Here is a 26666-nt window from a genome sequence, read left to right on the forward strand (position 1 = left end):
GATGAAACAGAAATACCTCCCTCCAAACTATATTGCAGGAATTCCAGCCAAGCACCCCAACCACAGCAAACAGTAAGAGCTTTCTGGAACAGTACACATTCTGTGTCAGCACAGCAGCATTAATACAAAACTCAACTCAAATAAAGGAGCACTGACCCTTTGGAAAGGGTGGGGTTTGGAAAGCCTTCATCAGGCTCCCCCCACACCAAAGACCACCAAAGATACTCCAAGCACTGCAAAAAAATTATTATATCAAAAGGAGGAAAACAATGTCAGCCTTGTACATGTTTTGTTGCTGAATAATGACAGTGTTTACCTTCTCAGCCTAACACATTACTGCTCTGGACCCAACTTTAAAACAGAGTACATGACAGAATTAATTATGCCCTTTCCTCTTAATTACCATTCCCTGGTTATTTATTAGCTCAGTCTGCATATATTCATAGATGTGTCTAATAAACAGTGTTAAAAGTTCTTAAAACTGATGCCTAAATACTTCCCTCATTTGCAGAGTCCTCTCCATCCTCTGGACAGGCAGTGGCATCAACAAATACAGCCTCAGGCTGCAAATTAGTCACTGCTCAAGCAGTTGAGGGAGACATGGGGGAACCTCAAGCACACTGCAATGGCATGTCTCAAGAGCAGTGCAGTGCTGGATCCCAATCTGTCTCAGAGGGTTCTGCTAAGGACTTTTCCACCTTTTGGCTCACTCACAGTTTGGAGTCTACCAGCCCATCCCCATGTGTTTCTGGAAAAAACAAAAGCTACACCACACAAAATACCCTGAGTTCAGCACCCTGGCAAAGGAATGGCAGATAGATAAACCCCAATGAGCTACCTAAAAGAAAACTAAAGGGAACTCAAAAGCCTCTCTGCAGTTGTCTGTCTTCAGTCTCCTAAAGTCCTCCTTGAAGAAGTACAAATACCAGGGAAAAGCAGATTGGCTTAAACCAGAAATCTTCTCCAATCAATTTTATTTCACCAAGGTCTCTCATCTCAAGGAAAGAAGCTGCTGTGCTGACCATTCACTGGAAGGACATCAAAAGGAAGAGAGGGTGGGTACTGCAGAAAGCAGAGATAGGAGAAAAAAGAAAAGCCTTTCACAGACACTTTGCAAAGAGCACCAGCACTTTTGTCATGGTAGATGTTAGGATGCTATATTCCTACCTGAACACTGCAGTTACTTTTGGCCTCATCCAGGATCAACAAGGAACTCCAGCTAACATATCAAATTATCTGTATGTCTAGGGATTAACTTCCTGCCTTGCATCACAGGTTAATTAGGTCTTCTCTCCACCACAAAGGAAAACAGTACATTTTGGTACAGCAGCACATTTAGCTCTTCCACCCATCATCCATGGCACCACAGAACTGGATTTGTGCTCAGAATGCCCCAAAGATAGACAGAATTTAGAAAGAGACAAGACCAGGTGCTTTCAATCAACACTCAGATCCTGTCAATGACCAATTATGTGGAATCTGCATTTTAGAGGTGTAGATGGGGTTCAAAGACCAAAAGTGGGTGTTAAATCTGTTCCAGTTCTCCTGTCTTTTGGGCTAAAAAAATATAAAACTCTTCAAGCTTTTTATGATTTTTCCATATCAGAAGCTCCTGCCTAAGGGTAAGAGGGAAGAGAAGGGGATGGAGGAAGAGCAGCTGTATCTAAAAGACTAGAAGCATGAAGGTTGAATTTCATAACAAAATGATGTTAAGTGACAGCAACAAGTTTACCTTCCAGTGGAAAAAAAATGCAGAGCATCTCTTGAAAAAATAATAAATTGATGAGATTATGCAGTAATATGCAGATATAACCTGTATTTCATTATTCTGCACAACGTCCACTTCATCTGATTCAATGAATAAATGAAGTCCTTATGACATATTAGAGGCATTCCCCACTTTTGTTTACAACATCTTTCTAGCCTTTAACCACAGCACAGGCAGCACAGCTGGCTGGCAGCTCAACATTTCAGCCCAACGTGCAAAAGAAGTTAAGATAGGAGAAGTGATTCTAAAAAAGTCCACAGGAAAAATCTTGCTTCACTTACCTAAGCAAAGTTGTCATTAGAGAGTTTTCCAGTAATAAAATCCAAGAAAAAAAAGCCTGAAAAAAACATAGACAAGGCAAAGTTTTAGTACATAGGATATTACTCTCACTCATATTTTTTTCTTAGGAATTGGAAAAGCCAGTGATTTAAAGAAAAGGTAACTTCCCTCCATTAGTTGCCTTTCTGATAGTTATTTGTAACAAAAAGCTCTTCCTCAGACAATGAATGTATGAGAAACAATAGGGCAGATTTTTCACTGTTGCTGCCAGCATTATACCAGTGCAATTCCCCAAATGTCAATCACGTTGGGCTGCAATAAAACCAGTGTTATCCAGCAGACGAGTCAGGCCTAAGGCAATTAGCTGAACTGCCCCATTTAGATTTTCAGTCATCTCTCCCTCCCACTGAGCTGGATTATCAGAAAGTCTAGACCAAGTCGTGGGGTGGGAATCAAGGAGTCACCCATGTTCACACACAGAGTAAGGCTGAAGATGGCCAGAAACAAAAATGCTTCTTATAAAAAAGATACCCAAACCACCCCAAAGCTAATTGCAAAAGACTGAGGCAGAATAACACATACCAATATTAAGAAAGCTGGGAAGTACAAGACCTCATTATAGGCATAAAAATCTAAAGCAAAGTACAAGTTACTGGCAAAAATGGCATGTGGCCATGACAGGTTTTACCACAATCACTGCTACCAAAAAACCCAAAAGCTTGTTGAAACTCATGAATGCAGACTGGGGGGGAAAAAAAAGAAACCACACACCCAAACTAACTGAATATGGATGACTGCAAGCCTCCAAATCATAGAGGGAGTTGACCACTGTTTAGGAGGAAGAAATCATTGCTTGTTCCAAGATTAAAAACTTATAATTCTGGCCCCAGCTGAAGCACTATCATTCACTAATCTGCTGCAATTTAGTCGGGCTGATCCCCCGCTCAGACAGACGGGGCATTATCAAAAGTTCCTCCATTCATTTCGCTTCCTGTTAGGCAGTGAAAGCCCCTTTCATACCCTCCTCCAGAGGCTGCTGAAGCCAGGGAAGAGTTTCTGATAGAGAAGATAAGGTAGTTGGATTTATTCATGAGAGGAGGAAGGGAAGTTGTACAGGCTGATTACAGCTGCTCCAAAGCTGAAAACTAGAGGTTTGGAGAAGGGAGGTACAAGATGATGGATTTCTTATTAAATAAGCATTATACCACTACCATTATTGTTAGAAGTAGCATTAACTCTCCTGATACTTAACTACAGGATTGAGATTTTACTCTGAACTTGGCATCATCAAATAATAATTAAATTAAATAATTCAAAAATACGTGGACAAGGCAGAATGTGGTATTTTTTAGGAGACTGAGTAAATAAGTTTTTAAAAAATAGAATACCTAAGAGCAAAGGATAAACTAGCCAGAGTCAGAGGAAAGACACTAGAAATGGTCTCCAGATTGAGACTGTTCACATATAATTTTCAGGGTCAGATCTTGTTCTCATTGTCGACATGAGCACTCTCAGACTTCAATGGGGCAGGATGGTGATTTCCACATTACTTAACATGTGTCAGCAATTTTGAACAGTTGCTTTGCAGATTCTTAGAGCAAACCAAGCAAAACCTCAGCAGTGAGAGCCCAGTGCAGTACTTGGCGGATGAAAAGCTGCCTGGAAACTCTATCAAGTCTCTGAAAAACATTCCCCCATTAATGTTCAAACAATCTGGTATAGTTAGAATAGTTTTTAAATGCAACAAGATGGAAATGCAAACAAAAACACATTTCTCAAGTTTAAAGGGGTCGAGCCAAAGCAGCAAAGCTCTACCAGAAGTTAGGGCTAACAATGATGGTTACAGGGGTAAACCCTCCCTCTTCCTTCCCCTCTCCCAGACTATTCTTCTCCAAATGAAGGAGTAAAATAAACAAGAATCAAAATACCCACAGCAGAAAACCACAAGCAGCTTTAAAAGAAAGAATATAACTCAGCTATACCTCATCATTATTCCATCCAATCCAAATACATATCAAGTCTTTAACTAGTTTTCCCCTCTGACAATACTAAATGAGATAAAAACAAGCAAAAATTATAATTTTTTAATACACTATTATGTGAGTGGGAAAACTTAAAGGCACCAGTGTGAATTAGACCAGGATGGTAAATCTCTGTTGGGCAGAAAGAGGGAATAACCAAATCTAGAATGGCATGAAGACCCAGCAGAGATGGTTCACAGGTCACCACAGGGAGGGTGAAGTATCAATGGTACTTATGGAAATGGGGACAAGGCTGACAAATTAACTCTTGCCTAGAAGAATATTCATATGCAATCAAACAGCATCAAGCTACAACAAAATCCAGAGCTTATTTTGATCCACCTCCTCCTTTAGGTTATTTTATATATACTAGACAAAACTTGAGCACAAACTGTACAGATCAGTTTGCCCAGTGGTCATATAATTTCTTCTCAGTGATCAAAGAATCAGGGAATGAGGAGACAGCAGCCTCTTTTCCCTCTTTTCTATTCCCACCCCAGCCTGCATCTCTGCAGACACATCTGCAAACAGGCAAAGCTCAGCTGGCACCCACGCTCCCCACTTTGTGCTGCAGTGGGATCTCGTCTGTTGTAACCACCAACTTCAATCATAAACTACAGCAAACTCTGCAAATGCTCAGATTTAATTGGTACCTCAGAAAAAGCTGCCAAATCTCAGATTCCCCCCATAATAAGTAAGGTAATATTGCTCCCCTATGTTCACAGAAACTTTGCAACACAAATATGAAGGGACAACAAATTGTTATAAATCTCCAACATACAAAAGCAATTTTACATGTTAATTTGCAGTTTCACACTATGAATAAGGACAAATTTATCAAAGCACAAAGGGTGTTTCCTACAGTGGGAATGTAATGGGATGACAAGACAGCCTGCTTGTGCTGCATGTTTGGTAAGATTGTTGGGTCTTTCTCATCACAAAACAACCCTTGTTACACCAATATTTAATTAAAAACAAGCAGAAGTCCACCCAAAATTTCTCCCTTCTTTTCAGGTCCAAGGAACCTACAGTGGAAAGTTAGAGGTGATACTGCATCACAAGGAAATGAAGAGGCATGAAGGAGATTTTCCTTGGTCTTTTCAGCTTAATAAAGCCCCAACTGCAGCAATGTTACAGCAGATGCAAGGGAGTCAGAACAAGTCTGAACACTCTTGCCACTCAAGCTGACAGACTACAGAACACCACAACCAGAGGCCCAGGCCCACTGGGTACAGTGCTGGACACAACTCATTTTGTTCAGTGAAAATATGACTCTACAAATATGACAATTTCAGGAAAGCCAAAAAAGAACAGGTTTAATTGGCTCCTTCTGCAAAGTCAAAGCTGGTTGTTGTGCTGATGCCAGGGTTTGGAGGTCAGTTTGGGTTTTTTTTAATAACCCCAAACCTAAAAGTTTCTACTTCTAAAGACCACCTTATGTTTCTCATAGCCTGGGTATGGATGTACAGATGCCCAGTTTCTAGCATCTGTACTGTGAGTAGTTACACTTGGACTACCCGTGACTGAAGGCAAGAGAAAACTTCAATTGCAGTTCCATTGTCACACAAGTCTGCAATTCCAGATTCCTACACACATTGCAAGGGGCATGTGGCATTACCAGTGGCTGCAGCAGAGTTCAGAGAGAAAAATCAGCAAAGAAATCCAAAATTTGGAGAGCAAACCCTGCACATGCAAAGCAGGCTTTGCAAACTCATGACGCACTGCAAGAGGAAGGATTTTCCATCTCATCTCCAAGCACACACTGCAGTGCCAGTGAGGTTAGAGCACTGCCAGAGCATGCACAGGAGGAGGTTTGTCTGCTAACAGAATAAACAGCCTTGACTAAATTCTTGTAACCAATTAAGCAACAATTCTCCACTGAGAAAACAGCATCTCCCAGCTCCCTGCCTAATCCTCAACTCCTGCTTCTTTAGCTGGCTTTAGATTTTTTAAGTCTTCCATTTTTCTTCAGAAGCAGAAGACAAATGGATGCCAGTTCTGCAGACATCCTGGTTGCAAGGCTTTCATTTGCCTTTTAAAGACCATCAGTACTCAGAAGTGACTTAACACTAATGAGCTTTCACCAGCAAGTCTGCAAACATTAATACATGTGAGTAGGCATGCTAAATCCACTCAAATTACTTATCTGCAAGGCTCTCTTCCAGCCTGGACTGGACTTCAAGCCAAGGAATGATGAAACCTGGAAGGTAACTATGGATTTTCTCTCATCTGCATCCCTTTGTTAAGCTACTCAGTGATGCTAAGCAGATGCATTTTGAATGTGCTGGTTCATCTCATGTAAAGGGGTGAGAAAAGGAAAAAGAGTCAAAATAGTACTTATCTGGAAAAAAAGCAAATATTTTAAACTAAGTACTGCTACTGTTTGTAGAATGGCCTGTAAGAAGAGATATAGCTGAAATTCCTTTAAATACATGTGTTCAGTTTTTGAACTGCAAACAAGTCAATCTGACAAACCAGCTCAGTTAGGATTGCTCCAACAAAGCCAAGGGTCTCGCCCCCCACCCTTTTCCTAAGTAAGCCAGCACAAGTTTCTGGCATAGGCACTGGTGTGTGAGATTTTAACATTCCCCTTTCCATAAACAGTCATACATCAAGCTCTAAAAATTTGTTTCACAGAAACATTTGCACTAGTAAAACTCAATTATTCTAATATTTGTATGACACATGCAGGAGGGGTACATAAAAAGGTTATGGTGAGCTCATTTAAGAATTTAAACAAGAACTTGATAAAAAGGTTTTGAATTATTCACTCAGCTCAACTATTAAATCAGGCTTCCAAAGGAGTCTTTAAACAACAGCCCAGAAGACGCTGTATTTATAACAAAGAGGCAGCACTGAAGCCATCACACTGTCTCACAGCACAAACCATTCATAATTACACTGTAAATGCACACAGGCACACTATCGTGCCTTGGTCACAATCCTGCCAGATTAACTGGACACTTTCAACATTTATACAAATATTCCTGTCTGGAGAGGCAGCACCACTTCTGTCTAAATATCTTAAGTGCTGCCTTTTAGGATAAGAAAGAGCCATTTCTTCAAGAACATCCAAAGCTGAAACACTCAGGAACAGTACTAAGCAAGACAGAGACAATCTTTTACAAGTATTTATTTACTTTTATACCAGTCCATTTGGGCTGGCACCAAGTATTTTGCTATGCCCCTCAAAGCTTCAGAGCCAAAATCAAGTGAAGACATCACCATGCATCTCAGTTACAAACTTCCACACTAGGTTTACACACAGCACAGCAATTTTCTCAATATTTGCTACTCACACACACACCAAACATTTTTCCAAACCTCAGGGCCCACTTGAAATAATGGCCATCTTAGAGGGAGGAAAAACAGAGGGCTTGGAAGAGATAACATGAGTGCTGCTTCGCTTCTCTGGTACACACATCCTCTCACCACCTGCTTCCTTTCTCCCCATCCCTTTTTTCCCACCTCGCAGGCTGCTCTTAGTAGTTCAGCTCCATGAACACGAGCCAAGATTTCCTCTCAAAATAACTACTCCAAGACCATTTCAACTATGAGCATCACCCTCAGAAACATTCCCTTCTGCATATCATCTTCTCTCCTTCATCAGTCTGTTCCCAAATGAATGCATTGGCTGGTGATACAAGGTCATGAAGTTGTGGAAAAAAAAGCAGGATACCCTCCCACTGCATCCAGCCAGAGCAAGGGCAGATGAGTCAGTCTCCCAATATAGTTGGTTTCAGGCATTTCTGGCAGCATTATTTTAATGACTATTTAATTTCCTTCAGCCATCTCATTGAGACAGCTCAAGTAAAGTATTAATGAAGTGCTTGAACACTCTCACTGTCTGGAGGAGACACGGGGTGTCACCTAACCAGCTGCTCAAGATTCACACTTAGCTGCTCTGGTCACCAACAGAGCCAAAAAAAAAGGATTTTGGCATCAAATGAGCTAAGGAAAGATTTGGGTGTGAGACGCATGAGGCAGAACTACCACAGTAACAAATACCTCTGAGCCCTGAGCAGAACCAGCAGCACATCAATCTAAGAAAACCATAATCCATTAAAAACAAATAAAAATCTAAGAGTATCTTGCAGTTTCTGAAGAAAGGGGGATTTGGATGGTTTGGTTTTGCTGTTACAAAGCCAAGCCATTGTAGCAGTGCCATCAGCAACACATCTCCTGAAACTTTTTTATGTTTTTCAAACCTATAAATGCAAATCTGCTGATGTACTTTCCTTCAAACCTTCATCCCATCTCCTCACCCACATGTTCTTACAAATCTATCTGAGGCACTGGTTTTCCTGGCTATGGGTAAGGCTCAACACCTGCACCACTGCAAATGTAATTATGGCAAAATACCATGCTATTTGCAGACTTCCTGTTCATCAAATAATATTAGTGTACCTTTGCCTTGAGCAATTATTTACAGAGCTGGAAATCCTGAAGCAACACTGGAGATCACAGAAGCATTCTGCTGTCCACCCCTCCATTATGCAATGATGCTTTGTGTTAGCTTTTGGAAGTACTCAGAGGGGAATACAAAATCATCAAAATAATTCTTTATAAATCTGTCCAATGAAAAGGAGAGGAAAAAACCATAATTCAGTTCAAACTCTGCATTAGCTTACTCCAGTTGAGACTGGGAGGCATTTTACACTTCAGCTGGATTGGCAGCTCAAATTCAACTTCAGGCTCCAATGCAAGCTTTAAGTCAAATTCCTCAGCAGAGTAAAACCCTTATTAGCCTGTCTTCACTGTAATTTTAATCTTACTTAATTCTGAGTATGTAATTTATGTTAAGAATAACCCACTTTTTTTCAGAACGGGATATACTACATACAGAATTAGTCCCTGGCTAGCACAGTTCAGGTTTCCCTTAAAGAAATAATTTTTTACATATTGACAGCAAAGGAAAAAAACACTGAAAGCTTAAAAAAAACCCCAGTTTTCATAAATGCATCACAGATGGCTGCATTAATTCACCTAATATATCCCTAAACCATCTAAACCTGGCCATGCAGCCTCATCTCAAACCAATGATATGTGCTAGAAAGATGTTTGATCTGTTTAAAAACTGACACTTCTTTTTCATCACTCAAACAAGGGGTGAGAGAGGGGAGAAAAAAATTTGTATTCCTAGATTTTAAAAGCAACAAGAGCATCCCTTTTCTTCTCCCATTCATCCTTCCCAATTTATGATTACAAAATAATTTTTTTTTAAAAAAATCACCAAGAAAACACCTTGTAAGGACAACGATTTCATGTTTCACCAACAGGACAAAATTAGTAACAACTTCTCTAGCTGAAATGAAAACAAATTCAAAGCAGTGTCTGAAATTTACAAAGTAAGTTTTAGAGTCCAAAGTGTCAATGAACCTGACCCACAGCACCCACCCATACCAACACAAGCACTATTTACATCCTGTAGCCAACCTAAAGCTCAGAAGCCCCAGTTACTATCTCTCCCTATCACAAAACATTCACTACGTATTTCCTCCATTATTTGCATGGTTACTTAGGTTTTGGGGTTTTGTTTGCATTTCTTTCACGGCCACAAAGTAAAAACCCAGGAAGATCTCACACCCAAGCTCAGAGGAAACCCCGAGTGAATTATACCACGGTGGTTTCCCATCCTCTTTCTGCACTTGCTGCTGCAGTTTTTTGTTGTCCCTTTGCCTCCCACTCCTCTTTATGAGGTAAAAAATTAGTTCAACCCCTATCACCCATCCCCATGCCTGCAAACCAATAAATCCTTTTTACTGAAGCTTACACCCTGCCACGGCCTACTTGTATAATCAGAATAGGAGAGACAGGGAATAGCTAAGCATTTGCCAAGTGAGTGATTTGAGAGTGAAATGCAAGAGATGAACACACCAGAGGAGCTGGACTGTGCCAAGAGCACGAGCTCAGGTCTGTCCCATGTCACAGGCTGGCATCAGAACACCAGAAATCTGAATGACTTGCATTAAAATACCCACTATGGGAAAAAAAAAAATCCTCACTCCCTTTACCCTCTAGATTTTCCTCCATTTTGTGTGGTGCAGAGTTAAGGAGAGGGTTTGCAGGACTTTGCAGCACGTTCTGCAGCACTGTGCTGGAAGCAGGAGCTGTTTGAGGAAGGGAACCAGAGAGGCCCTGGACAGATGTTTCCATTCACCCACGCTGCCAAGGAACAGGGAATGCTGAGTTCACTACCTTGGTGTTATTTACATTTCACAACATCCAGCAATAACCATGCCACAAGCAGTTTAGGAAAGGAAAAAACCATGCAGCCAAGGAGTTTTATCATCGTCTTCATTAAAAGGGCAAAAATTAAACTTTTTTTATTCCAGTTCTGAAACTTTACCTGGATTCATTTTGCCAATGAAACAGGACACAAGTATCCCAAGCCCCATCCACTTTGAGATAATTATCAGCCACTGGCCTTTTGCACACATGATTACTTCTGGGGTATCAGAGATGGTTAACTGTGCCACCCCAGAACCACCCGGACATTTTCTCTCCACTTTCCAAAATAAACTGATTTTTGATCTAGCAGAGAGTACAGTTTCTCCTTCAGCAACTGTGCCACAAACCAAATGCTCCAAAGACCAAACCTGAAAATATCCTTGGTGGAAGGGTGCATTTCAGAGGCATTCATCCAAACCTCAATCCTGAGACCCAACATGTTTGATAATGAGCTGCCAGATCCAGTCTGGCAACTAGAACAGCTACTCCAAGTGCTGGCCCATCCACCTGAACGCACAGGAGTGCTAGACACGGACCACATGCAGCAATGTGCTCTGCACGTCCCAAGCTGCTCCCTGCAGCAAATGATAGGAAGGGTGATGAGGGAAACATCAGTATTTTCCACGCAGTATTATGATCCTCCAAGTCTCTCTGAGCCAACAGCAGAGGGACAGAGAAAATAAAAAGGCCAGTATTAGCCATTTCTATAAATGTCAGTACTTTCTGGAGCTTTCAAAGGGGTTCTGTATCTCAGCAGAGACACTGTATCATGTTTCTCAGCTTCGTGCTGGTGAACACTGCCCAGACAGGGCAACTTTACTGGGAGTGAGTGCAAGGCTCCCCCATGCCACTGCCACAACGGGACACCCTCCTTCCCAAAGTAAACCAGACACTAATGCTATTTATGGATCCTGCTACAGAACCAGACAGGCTTCCCAGCCACTATTCATCAACGTGCAAATAGGTTTTATCCATGGCAGGCAGAAGAGATTTGAAAGAAAAAGTTCTGAAGTTCCGTCTTATTTTTTGAAAGAAATAAATATCTGAAGATTAGTTGGAAATTCAACACAGAACAGTACCACCTGCAAATAAAGGCTGATCACAGATTCCATGGAAAACACTTTATTTTTTAAAAAATTGGCAATTTCAAATTAGCTCCTAGCAAACATCCATGGAAAAGGCAGCCAGTTGATGTACTAAGGGACAGACTCCCTAAAGAACATCAGCTCTATTAGTCCTCCACATCCAGAAGAAAGGCAGGGAATATAACTGTGAAATCTTCCTTACTCTGCAGAAAAAAAAGCACTACATCAGTTTCCAGAGACACAGATGAACAACACTCACCAGCATTACTTTTAAACCTTAACACAGCAGACTCCACCAACTTGTCTTCCTATGTCTTTGGGGTTTCAGTGGGAACTACAGCTTTGTTCTTACAAGCATTTTTCATGGAAGCACCTTTGCATTTAAAATGTCAACTGTAAATGCATCTGCTATTCAGATAAAGCACCCACAAGCACTTAATTTCATATGCAACAAGTTTTACAAAGTTCTCAAAGAGCCCAAGGACATTTGGAAGGATAGAATCAAGTTTAGATTGAGTCTTAGCATATCATCAACCAAAAAAAAATCTATTCTTAGATATCTCCCTTTGGTGATTCCTATAATCTTCCTTTTTTTTTCCTCCTACTCCTTTGAGAAAGTAAGTTGTTTGGTTATTTGAAAAAAAAAAAATGGAAGAACCTGTTTTGCAAGGCGTACAAACAAAGCAGTATCTTCCAAAAAAAGAAAAGCTCATTCAAAAGTATGTAAATATTAGGGCTGGTAACACAAACAATAAAACCACAGGAAACACAAGAAATTAAGAATAGATCAGGATTAATTCAATTTCCTGGCTGCTGGATATATAAGCGCTTTCCTGGGTTGGATGTATGAGACAAAATTTATTTTCTAAGTAACAGACATCAGGGAGTTAACACAGGTAATTTAAAGAGGCAGGGAGAAATGAGTGTGTGTTCTGATCCTGCCTGGCACATCAAGCACCAAGGGTTCAGCATCCCGCACTCAGCAGTGAATTCAATTTGCTCAAGTCACAGGGAAGGCAAAAACCAGGACTGCTCCTGTCTCATCACAGGATGCTGCTGAGTGCCCAGTGCACACCCAAAAGGCTGCTCTTCAACCAGGGACAGCTCGAAGCACGAAGCAGAGGTGACAATTGGTTCCCAACGTGCAGGGTGGTCCCTGCCATCTCCACCCTGCAACTCTCCCTGGCTGGGAGGCAAACTCTGAGCTCGACCCTGCATTCCAGCTCGGGTGTATTCCCAAATTGCTCATTGCTGCTAGGCTTTCATCTAGCAGCATCCCAACTGTTCTTTCTCTCCTCTCCATCCATGGGCGTATTTTTTTTCCCCAACCAGCCAGAAGCAACAAGGTCTCAAGTAGACAGAGCTGTACATCTCTTGTGTGGGAATTTAAAATGCTGCTCTGCCAACAATCACAGCCACAATAACACAACCACACTGCAACAGCTCCTGCTCCTCAGTCAACTTCCACCCAATGTTAAACCAAGTCTCTATCCCCAAGGTATCCAGTGGCTCAGACTCAGACTTATCTAAGAATCAAAAAAAGCCCTGCAAGGGAACAATTTATTTCCTTCACTACAAACACCAAGTGAGGAACCTTCCCAAAGAAAAACTTCAACAAGACTTAGAAAAACTTTAACAAGATTAGAGCTCGTTTCCTTCAAAATGGCCTAGGTTTCTCTTTGCACTAAGATATCATAAGCCCAAGGCATTAATACACACAGGTATTTATGCAAATACTATTATTCTTTCTTAATTAATATCAGTAGCACGGATCAGACTGGATTTTTAGTAAAAATTGGCAAAGATTTTACAAATTAGTTCTGGGGAGGGAGAGAGGTGGGAAAATCAGGACTCCTCTAAGCAGAGTATTGAAAGGTTGATAAGTTTATACTGACTTGATACATTTTATCACAATGCTTAATCTTTTTATATAATGCAATTGTACAGTAACTGTTTGACTGCCATTTATCTGCTATCTCACAGTATTACATGATAACACAGAGGGGATGGGACCTGCAAATAATCCAGGAAAGAAAGGGTAAAAAGCAAATTCATGTTTTGTACCTTCAGGAAGATGTATACATTTCCAAGCACTTTCCTTGCCACAGGTCCTCCATCTTCCTCTAGTAGTTTTGAATTTTCATTTCAAAACTTGTTCTCCACATGCTCAAGTGTTTTCTCTGCCTGCCAGAAGGTGTTGCTGGGATAGGATCTCTCATTAGTCTCAAAGAACCTGATGACTTCTGAACTTTGAGATTATAAAGCAAGAAAGTTACTGAACACTCACATAAAAGTCGATTGGCTAAGAAACAGCAGCACAAAGTCCTGCCAAAATCCTAGCTAATCTGATAAAGGAAAAACCAGGGAGGTCTAAGCACTAAACCCCACAGTTTAAGCAGAGCCAATTCCAACTGCAGAAGGAAGCACATCACATTCAGCAGAGCACCTCTCCTTCTGAAATGCCATCTGAAAATACAACATTTTACCACCTTACTGCCCATAGGTAAATTGCAAAATTCCCAGAACACAGAAAAAAAAATGGATGAGACTGACAGGTAAATTTCCTATCAATAACAAACACAACTGGAATGAGGGAGAAAAAAATTTACAAGACCTACGAGACACAAAGCCAGTTAGCACTTAAGTACTTCTTTAATTCTCCCATTTTCAATGCACTTCACAAAAAATTAATCCTCTTAACATCCATGCAAACATATTTATTATCCACAGTAGTAACTTGTAAGCTCTTCATGCAACGGTTTACTTCTTTTTCTTGCCTAATACACTGCCCATGAAAACAAGGATCAAAGCCCTGTTTTAACTGTGGGAGAGCTCTCAAGAAACCTGCTCCTATCATCCCACTCCCATCAGCATCTTTCACAGGGACAAGAAAGGCACCTACTCAAGAAAATACATTTATAAGCTAGTTAAAAGCATTTTATGCTAGTTAAGTGCTCAGATCTCAGCCTCCGTGCTACAAACAAACTCTTCTTCAGGCTACATAACCAAAAGACTCTTCCAAAATTCATTAGTAGCTCTGGCCAGGGGGGAAAAGCAGCTCCAAATTTTGGAGACTCCCCACTGCACAAATGGATTCACACTCCTGTGCCCAACTCAGCAGGAGCCACCAGCACTCAAATGCAGCCACACAGTTGGTACCAACATAACCCCCAGCACCCCCCCACAATGGGTCTGAGGACAAATGTGTATTTTCCTGTTGGCATCTGCACCACAATAGAGAAAAACCTGCAGTTAACAAACATGTGCAGCAACCTTTTGCCTTGAATCAAACAAAAGTGTAAAGAGACACCTGGACCTTGTGAAATGAATGTTTATTACACAAGGCCTTCTTTTATGACAGTACATATAAAAAGGGTTTAGTCTTTATTTCTATACCCAGCTGAGACAACCTACTTTCTCTGCAGCTGCTAGGAGAAGAGAAACTATAAACATTTACATTTAATGTAACAAAAGGTTTGCTCACCACCTCTTGTGTTCCACTGTGCTCTTCGATGATGATCACTCATCATAAAAATGGGTGGAGTGGCTGCAAAACACTTAGCGATGGAAAAACTGACTCCCATATTCAAGAGAGGTTCCTGCACAGGCTGAAAACCCCACTAATGTAATGGAGTGGTGTCATTACTCCCAGGATGGGAAATCTTTGGGCTACGGATGCAAACACATCTGCTGCACAGCACCTGAAGCAGCCTGTTCACTTTATCTGAGAATCACCCTCTGCACCAACTCAAAGACCTTCAGATCACAGTACAGAAACTGTTTTAATCTAAGCCACACGTAAACTCAATCAGCTCCAGTTTGGTTTTAAACAATTAAAAACCAGCACTCCCAAGTACAAAGTGCAGACTTGAAGATGTCCAGTGTTGTCAGCACTGCAGCCTTGCTGCTGCAGTGAAAGATTTATGGTAACAGGGAACAAAACAACAGAACTCATCACGTAACACCAGAGGTACATCACGTAAACCTCACTCTTTGGCTGACTCACTAAGTGATATTAACTAAAAAAAAAGCAAGTCCCAGTTTTGCTGCCATCTTTCTTGCAGGTTCAGCACTTAGGAAGCTGTGCACAAGCTCATGAGCCAAAAGAAATTAGTCTGTATAAGAGGCAAATATGGCCATCCTGTCCTCCCCTTCCCCCCAAAATAAATCACTTCCCCCCTTCCTTTAACACCTGCTTCCTCCATCCAAGCATTCATTGTCCCACTGCTATTATGGGACCAAAGACTTAGGCATCCCAGAGGAAACTCAGGAGGGAAAACAGCATGTGTAAAGTGACCAAGACTCATTCCCTTCAACAATCTCACTCCCACCATCCCTTATTTTCCCTCTCTTCCTATTGACAGCAAGTTTCAAGAGTTGGCAGGGCGTCGATATCCATACATGCTGGGAAGCTGAATGTGTCACACATCCTGGTATTGAACCCCACTGTGCCCACAGTCACTGGTGTGGACTTTCCTTGCTCTCACACCTCCCCAAGAACCCACAACCAACACCACGGGGCAGGAAACCCATGGCCTGACCCAGCACAGCTTTCTGTATTGTTGCCCTGAAGGGAGAGACTTCACACAAGCAGCCACACTGTGCATCCCTAAAAAGTGGCAGAAGCAGAGCAACACCAGACACATGGCAAAAGAAGCCTTTGGGCAAACCCATCCTCAGCATCAACCTCCACCAGGTGGTTTTTAACTGCTGTGCACACTCCCACCCCCACTTTAATCTTCCCTCCACTGGAAACAGGGATACCTGCAAGAACAGGATGACTGGGCCAGCATCCATGTGTGACACATGCCAGGTGTGTTAATCCGTGGAACAAGAATGGGTGAGTCACTAGTTTGAGTCTGAAGACAGTCCGGTTTAGAACAACTGCTCCGTGCCAGAATCTTTGTTTGTAATGGTTTTACTAAGTGCAGCATTCAGATTTACAGAACAGTTACACCACTGAGGGCAGAGACACACTGGGAAAAAGACTGACTTTCCCAAGTAACTATGCCAGAAACCTCAGATACGGTTTAGATGAAGATACAAATATGTCGCAGATTTTAGCGTAACTTGCTGCTCCAGTTTGCATTAGTCATGGGTGATAAAAAGCACAGAAGACTCAAAGATGACACATGGGGCACTTTCTCTCCACACAAAGTTTTGATCATCATCATCAAATGACCTTTAAGATGACCACTTTAAATCATGCTCACAGAGGAAAAAGTCTCACCAAAATTCAGCCTCATTTTTAAATTAATAATTCATTGCTTATTTCTTTTTCCCTTGCTCTCAGAAATAAAACCTGAAAGAGCTGCTACAGAAGAAAATCCTTAAATCCTTCCTTTTACAGTGGATCAGGCTAATCTTAGCGGTGCTGCCACACTGTAAATAACATCTCACATTAAAAAACAATTTGGGGAGATCTCTCACCGTGTATTTTGCAAACGTAACATTAAAGTAAAAACAGTCCAGCAACAAGACTAACGGGAAAGTTATATCAGCCACCTGAAAGTAGTCAAAAAATACAAAAAGAGACTAGAAGCAGCCAGAAGTTGTGGCAAATTTTGCATAGTCTATTAGAAAATTTCACAAGTGCTTGAAACAAAGACACAATGGATCAGTTGCTACCTGTGCTCGTACATTTTAAATATTATCTCAGAAGAGCAGCTCCACAGGATCCAATGAGCAATCAGTCCCTACATCATGATTTTCAAGGAAATAAAAAGGTGACCACAGGAAAGGATCAAACCTACAAAAAAATTTTGACAGCTCAGTTGCCACATTGACTGAACAAAATACTGTGACCAGTTTTGGAAAGACAAGAGCAGCCAAACAGGAAAATTATTTATTATGAACAACTTAGAGAATCACAAAAATAAAAAAAAGAAAAATTTGCCTGAAGAGATTGGATCATTTTGAATATAAAAGCAAATTCACAGTCTTTATAAGGGGAAAGAGATTCAAGAAAAATCCAGGTGGTCCAGGAGAATTAACTTTGTCAAGAAAACCTGCAGAATTACGAGTTCACTGGTGAAGAAGCACCACTCTGGATTCTGCAGCCAAGGCCACAGTCAAGGTCCTCCACCAACCATGGAAGCCCCTAAGGCCCACACCACCAGCAGACCTCACCCAGAGGCATCAAACCCAACCTCACACCCAAAACATGCTTGGACTATACTGTATTTCAAGCCCTCAACACAAGTGCTGTAGAAGGTGATGATTTTAGTTTTAGGGGTAATTTTTCCTTATGTTTTCTCCAATCCTAGATTAAATATTTGAGCATTTGGACTGTGAGAACTTCATTGCTATGCCAACAAAGAATTCACCTTTTTCTCATGCATATTACAAGCCACTCAATAAACTCTGCAGCATCAGATTTGTAAGTTTCTTCTCAATATATAAAAAATAGTCTTGTTAGACTGCGTGACCATGTCACAACATGTGATCCATTACAGCTACAACAGAACTAAAGCTTACTTTTTCCAAGGTATCACACTTTGTACTTTTTAAGGACTGTTGCCTACTTAAAAATATTTGTGATTGCACTTTCTTCCCCTAGTCCTCAACAATCTAGCAACCTATCTAAAATGGTTATAAAGAAAATTTTAAAAAACATTCTTAAAATGGCAGAACTTATTTTCCAGAGATTTCTCTTTGCTCTTGAACTGCTGTCTTACAGAACTTAAAAATTAAACACTTTGACTTTTAGCACACTGGCTTATCTCAGAAACATCTATCTCCCATGTCATCTTCACATGCAATAAAAAAGGGATGGGCACCACAGTCAAATGCCTTCTTTGCAAATGGAAAAGCACTTCCAGGAGATTAGGTTTCTCCTGGTGGAAGCATCCAACCCTCTGCCACAGCAGCTGCTTGTGACAACACAAAGGAACATAGTCAGGTAAGTGATGCAGGTATAGAATGAACTTCTTTTCTTAACTGACACAAGTTATGAATTGTATACACAAAAAACAATAATATATTCTTATCTGGGATCCATTTCCCAGCCTGGTTTGCTGAACAGACCCAAAAAACCCCAGTATGGCCCAGCTGGGGAACTGGAAGAGGCTGCTTATGCTATGCCAACACACAAAAGAGATGAGATGACAAAACTGCAGTTCAAGTTTAGCATGATACTGAAACTTTTACCTACTGCATGTCTCCACCAGCCGTCTGGAGAAGGACAATAAACTCTTCACAGGATTTGTGGCGTCACAGCTTATTTGTCATGCAGACATTATGAGAGGAGTCACCCTGTTTCCCTGACAAAGCACTATAAATATACAGAGGTATATAATTCTGAAAAAGATCTGTATAGCTTCACTGCAGCAACAAGTTCCCAGCATAGCTGCTTTTCCTGGAGCACTGCCATCATATTTTCTTATCAGTAACTGAAGTAACTAACCAGCTAACTCCCAGTGATGGGCTTTGCCTTCTAGATCTGCATAAAGGTCATTTGCAAAGGGGGAAAGGCAGGCTTGATAAATAAATAAATAAAAAGAAGCCATTGTGCCACATCCACAGCTTTGTTTCCAAAAGCCACTAAGAAGTGCAATGCCAGGCTGAAGTGTCTGACTATTCAGTAAGTACAAGGAGTGGCCCATTCCCTCCCCACAGTGAGATTGTTGACAGCTGTTTTAGAAGAGGGAAAAAAAATGAAGCATGACTAAACTATTCATAAAAATCGCATTATATCCAACACCCTAAAAACAAGTTTTGTTTTACAAAAGGTGCAGAGCTTCCTGGATGTGACTGACCAGGTGGTACATGCCAGCCCTAACCAGGCTCCCAGCTGGATTATATACCCTGTGGCAAACCCCAGGGCAGCAAAGGACTCTACACCAGAGCTATCAGCTGCTTCAGAACGTCACTCATTACCTTTATCTGTCCTACAGGTGATCAATGCAAGCAAGCACATGAGCACTTGGCACCAAACAGCACTCAGTAATCACAAGGTGCAGGCTGCAAGGTGTTTTCCTCCCCAGCTTTCCACATCCAGCCTCTCATACGCCTGCAAATAGGAGTTATCCTCCAGATGGAAACCACACCAACTGCCAACTCCCTGTGCAGGAGACTGGTAAAACATGGGGCCACAATCACACAGGGAGGCCATATCATGCCTTTACGGCCTCCTGGACTAGCCAGCCTTCTCCTCAAGTTTTTAACTTCTTAGCAGTGCCTTCCACCGGTAGAAGCAAGACAAAACCAAATAGTTCCTCCCTACCAATCCGCTGTGTGGTTTAGCTGACTTCAGGCTATTTATTGCCTGTGTGGGGAACCCTATAGAAATAGTATTTAATAGCACTCAAGTAGATTGCAGAGATGAACAGCTACAGTAATAAGCAGAAAAGCTTCCAAGGTGCTTCAAGGTCGGTTTTATTGGCGAGTGGATCACCACCAAATACCAGGCAGAGAAAACGGATACGTTGGTGTCCTGGAAACAGTGGAAAAGAAATAGGTACAGCAGGCACTGCAGCTTCTACTGATAATTTTTTTGTTAAGTAGCTATTTATTAAAACTTAATATTCCAGCAGAAAATTATATGAAGGAACCCCGCTGCTTTTATAACACAGGAGCATGTGAACACCACCAATAAACCTACCAATGTTTTTTTCCTCTAGGATAATTTATTGACTGCTGTTCTTAATTCATGCTTTGGATAGAATAACCAGATTCCTTTAACAGTACTTAATCCCCCTCTTAGCACAGGAGTGTACCCTAGACCAGAACACGGCTTACTCACAAGTATATCCTGCTGAGAGATTAGTGAGTTCTGCATATGCCTGAGTCTCAAAGCTGCGCTACGCAGACTGTGTTTAAAAACATCCATCATCGCATAGTACCTGGCAGAGCTCTGTTCCTTTGAGAAGCTTTGAGCTCTTAAATGCGTTTCCCTCCTTTGATGCAGCGAAGCTGTAAATCAGGAACATCGAGCTCCTGCCTTTCTCTCTGGCTGCAGTCCCTGGCTGGACTCTCTCACTTCGGACACGTCGTGTCCTCACCTCTTGGGCTATGCCGGCCATCCGTGGCCACCAGAGCCGGGCAGGAAATCCAGGCTGGAACGCTGTCACACAGCACAGCTCATCCACACTACCTGCAGGGGACTCGTCATTCAGGCTACCTACAAAACCTGTCTGCCTGGCAGAACTCAACACCCATGCCCTTCTAGCAACAGCCCCAGGCTAGCCCGTCTGTCCAGCACCGGGCAGCGCTGCAAGGACAGATGGGCGATGGAGAGGCTCAACCCATGAAATGGACAACAGGTACACACTTGAACTCGTGCCAAGGGAAAACACACGACCAGATGATCCTCGCCTTGCCGAATGCACCCTTACTCTGCTACCAGGCTTGTAAAAAAAGCAACCAAAACAAAAAAACCCAAACAACTCAATTTGAAGTGTACGAACAGAACAAGTCACTGTCACCATGTCCCAAAGCACAGCAAATGCCCCTCTACTACAGATAGCAGTTTCTATCCACAGGCAGGGATGTTATGAGGTTAACATCTACTCCCACTGCTAAGATATCTATGTACAAAAATACAGCTCCTTGAACATCACAATAAATGATATCTTACCTTCAACTTGGTTCACCCTTCCAGAACAGCTCGGCAAGGGCGTCCAAAACATGAGAAACACACCCAACAAGGGACTCCAGGAGAGTCACCACAAACATAACTAATGTCGCTTGGCCCTTTAAAACCGATTAGATTACATTAGCCAAAACTCCCAGTACACAAGACATCCATAGATCTCAGACCAACTGTCTAAACTCAGCTCTGAAGCTACATGCTTTACATATTTCTACTGCATCGCATATCTCCATGAGCACCTAAAGTTTTACGGCTGACAGAGATTATAGAGAGCCACAGTGACCAACTGTCCTACAGCAGTGCAGGATTTCCAATCCCTTTATCAAATCTCTATCTGGTCATCCACAGCAGAATTGGTACAGTGCACTCTTAATAAAAAGAACTTTTTATAAATCACTTTTCTCCCCCACTTCCAATCTCCAGCTAACATGAAGCCCTGTAAAGGACACTGGGGCAGAACCAATTCCAGAGGTCAGCAAAATCAGATTCTGCAAATCCCCACTCACTATATGACTTGTGGTTACAACACAGTCACAGAAGGTGGATTAATAAACCCCAACAGTTTACAGGTTCAGAAATAAACTACTATTTCGCAATCCTCATCCAGAAACTCCTGCATTTGCTTCAGAAGAAGGGTCTGCACTCGAGAGGAACAAAAATAATTCTATTTTCAAGCAACAGAGTGAACGCATGAAATAGACCCCACGGCAAGGACTCTCTGAGTGACACCAAAGGCCACGGAGACCCAAAGGTGACACACACCAACACCAGCGTGTTGCGGGGGTCTCTTGATAAGAATCCGCGGTGACTTTCCGCACAATAAACTGAGATACAAAGTTGTGTCCGTGAGCCTGGAGGGGGGTTCCGACCAGGATATCAGTATTCCAGCGTGGAGGGAGGCTGGGGGCCAGGCGGGTGCGTGTCCCCCGCACACCCCCGGGCACAGCTGGGCTCGTCCCCCGGCAGCGGGGCCGCCACCCCCGCCCGGCTGCAGGGGGACCGCGCCCGGCCCCGGCCCGCAGACAATAGCGGCGGGGAGCAGCCGCGCGAGAAAACACTCCAAATAAATGAAAAACTGCCGAGAGCCCTAAAATGAAAAGGAATAAAGCCACGCGGAGGAGAGGAGCCTCCCGGAGCGGCTCCACGCGAAGTTGCTCGGACAAAAACCCCCCGAGGACGAGGAAGGGCGGGGGAAGCGTGCGAGGGAGCGGGAAGGGGCGGGGGGGCTCCCGCACACCCCCGGCCCCGGGGAGCGCCCACCCCTCCGCGCCCGCCGGCGGCCTCCCCAAACTTTCCCCCACCCCTTCGCCCAACTCCGGCGGGGCAAACTCACCGCAGGGCCCGGCGGGCGGCTTCGCCCCTGGCAGCGGGGCCGGGAGGGAAGGGAGAGGGTCGGGGACGGGGAGGGGGCGGAGGAGGTGGCCGGGCCGGTGCTCTCCGCCCGGGGAGGCGGGCAGGAAGGAGAGGAGGAGGGCCGGGGGCTGCCGCCTCGCAACCTGAGCAGCAGCCGCCGCCGCCGCCGCCGCCGCGCCCGGCCCGGCCACCCCGCATGCGCCGCCCCGGTGGGGCCGAGCGGGGCCGGGCCGGGCAGTGGGGACCGAGCCGGGCCTTGCGGGGCCGGGCGGGACCGCCCTGGGCCGGGCAGTGCGAGGCCTGGCCGTGCGGGGCCGGCGGCATTCGCTGGGGCTGAGATGCGGCTGTGAGCAGCGCTGGGGAAAGCCCCGCTCCCTGCCCCCGGGGGCTTCTCCCTCACCTGTGCCCCTTGCCGGTAGCTCGGCTGCTGAAGGAGAGGCGGTGGTGTGTGTGGAACATGGTGGTGCGGGTGTGGAAGAGCGCAAGCAGCAGCTCAGGCTGCGGGTTTGTTTTTATCGAAGGGGCACATGGGGATTGCTTCATGCCTAGAAGAGTTCAAGGCCAGGCTGGATGGGGCTTTGAACAACCTGCGCTAGCGGGAGGTGTCCCTGCCGATGGCGGGGAGGTTGGAGCTGGATGATGTTGGAGGTCCCTTCCAACCAAACCATTCCGGGATTTTAGGATCCTGCCTGCCCACGTGCTGATCTCCGGCTGTAGGGCCTGTTCTGGTGGGTGTTGGAGTTCTGGCGTCCCCACTTCCAGCGATTAAAGCCTTTCCTGTTGCCCAGAGCACGAGCTGTCCAGCTGTGAGCGGAATCTGCTGCACATCTGTACCTGTCACAAACGCAGCTGCTGGAGTGCCAGCAGCTCCACTTTAGCCCCACCAGCCCAGCCCACAGCCTCATCCTGCTCCTCACTCTCTTTCTGGTTCTGCTATGGTTGTGTAGGTTTGATGGAGGAACATCTCCCATACCATTCCCACGCCTTTCTCCGGAAAAGCAGTGGAAAGGGCACCCCACCATTAGCAAATGAGCTCATGTGGTCTGTGGTCCGTGTGTGGCTGGGCTGGAGGAGGCCCTGCACAGTGAAAATGCCTGATCTCTTGTGGTGGTGATTTGCCTTCAGTTACTGTTTTCGTTGGAAGCTCTTTGGATATGTGTACATGTGGTGGCCCAGCATTTCCACTTGGCTTTTTCTACAGTGTCCCGCTAGCCCTGGCAGTGGCTGGATGATGATAAGCATAAAGGCAGTATCAGCACTGAGTTGAACATGTGTCACTTCATGAGAACCAGCCCAAAAGCACTTCACAATACTTTGCAAAGATTTTGCTGCTGATCAGAGCACTGGGCGAAGGCTGCAGGTAATTCCTGTCCATCATGTCCTAAGTAGAACAGAAAAACCAACACTGTGTATGGTGCAGAAGATTATCTCCTGAAAACCCTGCACGTGAACTTGGCATTGGCTTCCAAAACATGCACTGGTGATTCAGTTGAAAGCAACTGAAACAATAAAAATGGTTCCAATGCTTGTGCATTTTGGTAGTTTTGGAGACTGAAATGTACCAGTGTTGTACACCCTTAACAACCAGATATAAAGCAGTAGTTTTTTTCTTACTTGGCTCCAATAAAATAAGGCACATGAGAGCAGGGACTCTGGAAAAATATCTTCCTTTGCCTTGGTGCCATCTTTACAAGAAGGGCTTAAGGGGCAGATCGCTTGGAAGTTCCCAGCTTCAGGAGGGGTCAGACACAACGATGGCTCAGCAAAGAGCACCATCTAGTGAAAGGCCACGTCTTGACAAAACTGTCCCCTACAGGGCTCCAACCAAACAATGACTGATACAGCCCAGCCCAGCCCAGCATGCCTCATCGTACCTGAAGCAATCACGAGCGAGGTAGCGTGGTAACAGATAACACCTACCTAAAATTTTCTATACCAAGAACACCGGGATCTTTAGCTCTACCCTCTTGGTTGCCCATCAATGGAATATTCTTTGCTTGTCACCTCCATCCTGGCAAATCAATCTCTGTCTTCTTTAGCCTCACCTGGAGCTGACACAGCCCTGGTGTTGCTGTAGGTGCCCCCCTGTAACTTAGAGGGGGTCAGAAGTCCCAAAGCAGGGATTCCTGAGTCTCTACCAGCTGTGTACAGGCCTTTGTAGATGGGCTCGTATTCACTGCTCTTGCAAAGAGTTTGGAAATGCTTTTGGGGTGTAGAGTGTGAAGATCATCTGTCATCAGGGCTGCCCATGAGCATTTACCATAGTCATAATATTCCAGACTGGGTGGCAAGGAAATTAGCATGGAAAATACTGAGAAAAGAGTGCAGCAGCTTAGCACCAAACCAGGAGGATCAGCTGGTTGTCCCCATTCATGGAAGATATTCTGTCCCATGCAGTCACAGAAGGTGAATCAAAACACAGGCAGAGATGGTGTAATTTTCCCTCAGAGAAATATTCCCTGCCAAAATGGACCTCTCCAGCCTCCCACATATCCCTGGAGTGCCAGGGGCTGGTGGTAGCTCAGGAAGGGAATTAGCAAAGGTAGACAGTGCTGTGGGATGGGTAGGCAGCTCCCCAGACTGCCAAGGGATTGGACAGGATCTCAGTTTAGATTTGATCTCATGTCCCCCTGGCTTGTGGGTGGGCTCCTGATGCCCCAGGAGCAGAGACCACTAAGCATGTGCCACAAAAAGGCTGTATTGGCCTCTCCAGATGCCCAGCCCCTGCTCTCAGCAGCAGTTAACACATCTTTTTACCTTGCATTTCCCCAAGATTAGTCTGCTTTAGTCTTTAAATTATCCACCCCCAAATTATCTATATCAAAATATCCTGTCTGCAAACACGTATCACCACAAACCAAAACAGGGAGGCAGTAGATTAAGGGAAATTTGTGCAGCACTCTGTGGATGCCAACCTCCTGACAAATCATTTGCCCTCAAATCATCTCTGACACTAGCTCCCCTGGGTTCCATCCTCTGCTATATGTCCAGGTCTGCTTTTCAAACCTTATGAAAAAATAATAAAATATATCAGATGTTCTTTCATTGCCTCGTTCAGGTTTTATTTTGTCACAAGCTTTGCTGCAGGGCTCCCTGCTTCTTGCTAGGGAACTGGATTGAAGTGCGAGTTGCACTCATGAATGAGACTGGAATTTGGTTCTGCACAACATAATCTGAACATTTGTGTGTAGTGGCATGAATTAGCAATATGAGCACATTGTTCCTGTTTGCTGGAAATGAGCTGTCCTTGCAACTGAATAGAAAACAGAGTGCAGTGCAATGATGGAAGCAGCAGCTATTAAAGATTTGTTTTCATCATATCCAAGCAGCTACAAAACTGAGACACTGAGCATTAGTGTGTGTAGTGTTTTCTTTGTGTCCCTGCTTGTTTGAAGCCAGTGCCTGGTAGCTGAGAATAACAGCAGCTACACCTGTAAAAGATTTTAATATAATTTTCCTTCTTGAAACTCTACTCGTTGTAATCTCTAAAGTCCTGTAAGAGGTACAAGCTTTGCTGCAAAATTATGGACTGTGGCTGAAAGCAGCCTTCAGGAGAAGTTAACCCATTCCTGTGTACTATATAGATATCCCAGTTAAAATGTAAAAATGAATGGTAGAGCAGAAGGAGGGATGAAAGGGGACTTGCAGGCTGCAAAAACTGTCTTTAATCCTCCTGGGACTGTTTTCTCTTTCACTTGGGCTTCATACTTCTTGCTTTGTCAAAACACACTGTTTACAACCATCTGCTCTGGCCATCCTGTTCTTTTCAATACACTTTTTAATTTAATACAGTTCTATTTCTGTCTTCAGCAAGTGTTCCCCAGGTACGTGCAGAGCAAGGGATACGCAAATCTGTGCCAAAAGATTTTATTGAAGTATCAGAAAACATCCATGAAATCAGTTTATGAAACTGAATTATGTGGGACCCCAGGAGTGAAAAATTACAAACACAGAGAGTTAAGTTGATAGCAGACTAGGATAAAAGCTTTTATCAACACAAGCTATAAAATTAATCAAATGCAGTATACTCCCAAAAAATTAGACCAGTTTTCTCATTCCCTACACTCTACTCAATTTCAGACCTAAATAGCATACAAAGTAGATTAAAATTAATCAATACAGCAGATCCCACAGTAAAGCAACTAATCAAGAAAGCAACACATGCATTTGCAAACAATTATTTATTGCCACCACCACATGTGGCCCGGATGTGAATGCATGTGGCACCCCTGGCTTCTCTTGAATCCATGCCAGAGCTGATGGGTGTATTTGGGTTTTTTTGTGTGAGGCAGCAAGAGAAACTGTCAACATCTAGGTCACTTGACAATATTTGCTTG

At 43.6% G+C, this 26666-nt stretch overlaps 1 protein-coding gene across 1 annotated transcript in view; it reads right to left on the bottom strand.

Annotated features, from left to right (window-relative positions):
* Nucleotides 1–22371, bottom strand: part of AKAP13 (A-kinase anchoring protein 13) — a 205322-nt gene extending 182951 nt beyond the window's left edge. The window contains exons 1-2 of the mRNA XM_066558526.1: nt 22310–22371; nt 2050–2105 (exon numbers count right to left, since the gene is read on the bottom strand). The gene's annotated coding sequence lies outside the window, so the exon portion shown is untranslated. The remainder of the gene's footprint in view (nt 1–2049; nt 2106–22309) is intronic.
* Between the last annotated feature and the right edge of the window lie 4295 nt (nt 22372–26666).

Source organism: Molothrus aeneus, chromosome 13, assembly GCF_037042795.1.
Source record: "Molothrus aeneus isolate 106 chromosome 13, BPBGC_Maene_1.0, whole genome shotgun sequence".
Lineage (NCBI taxonomy): Eukaryota > Metazoa > Chordata > Aves > Passeriformes > Icteridae > Molothrus > Molothrus aeneus.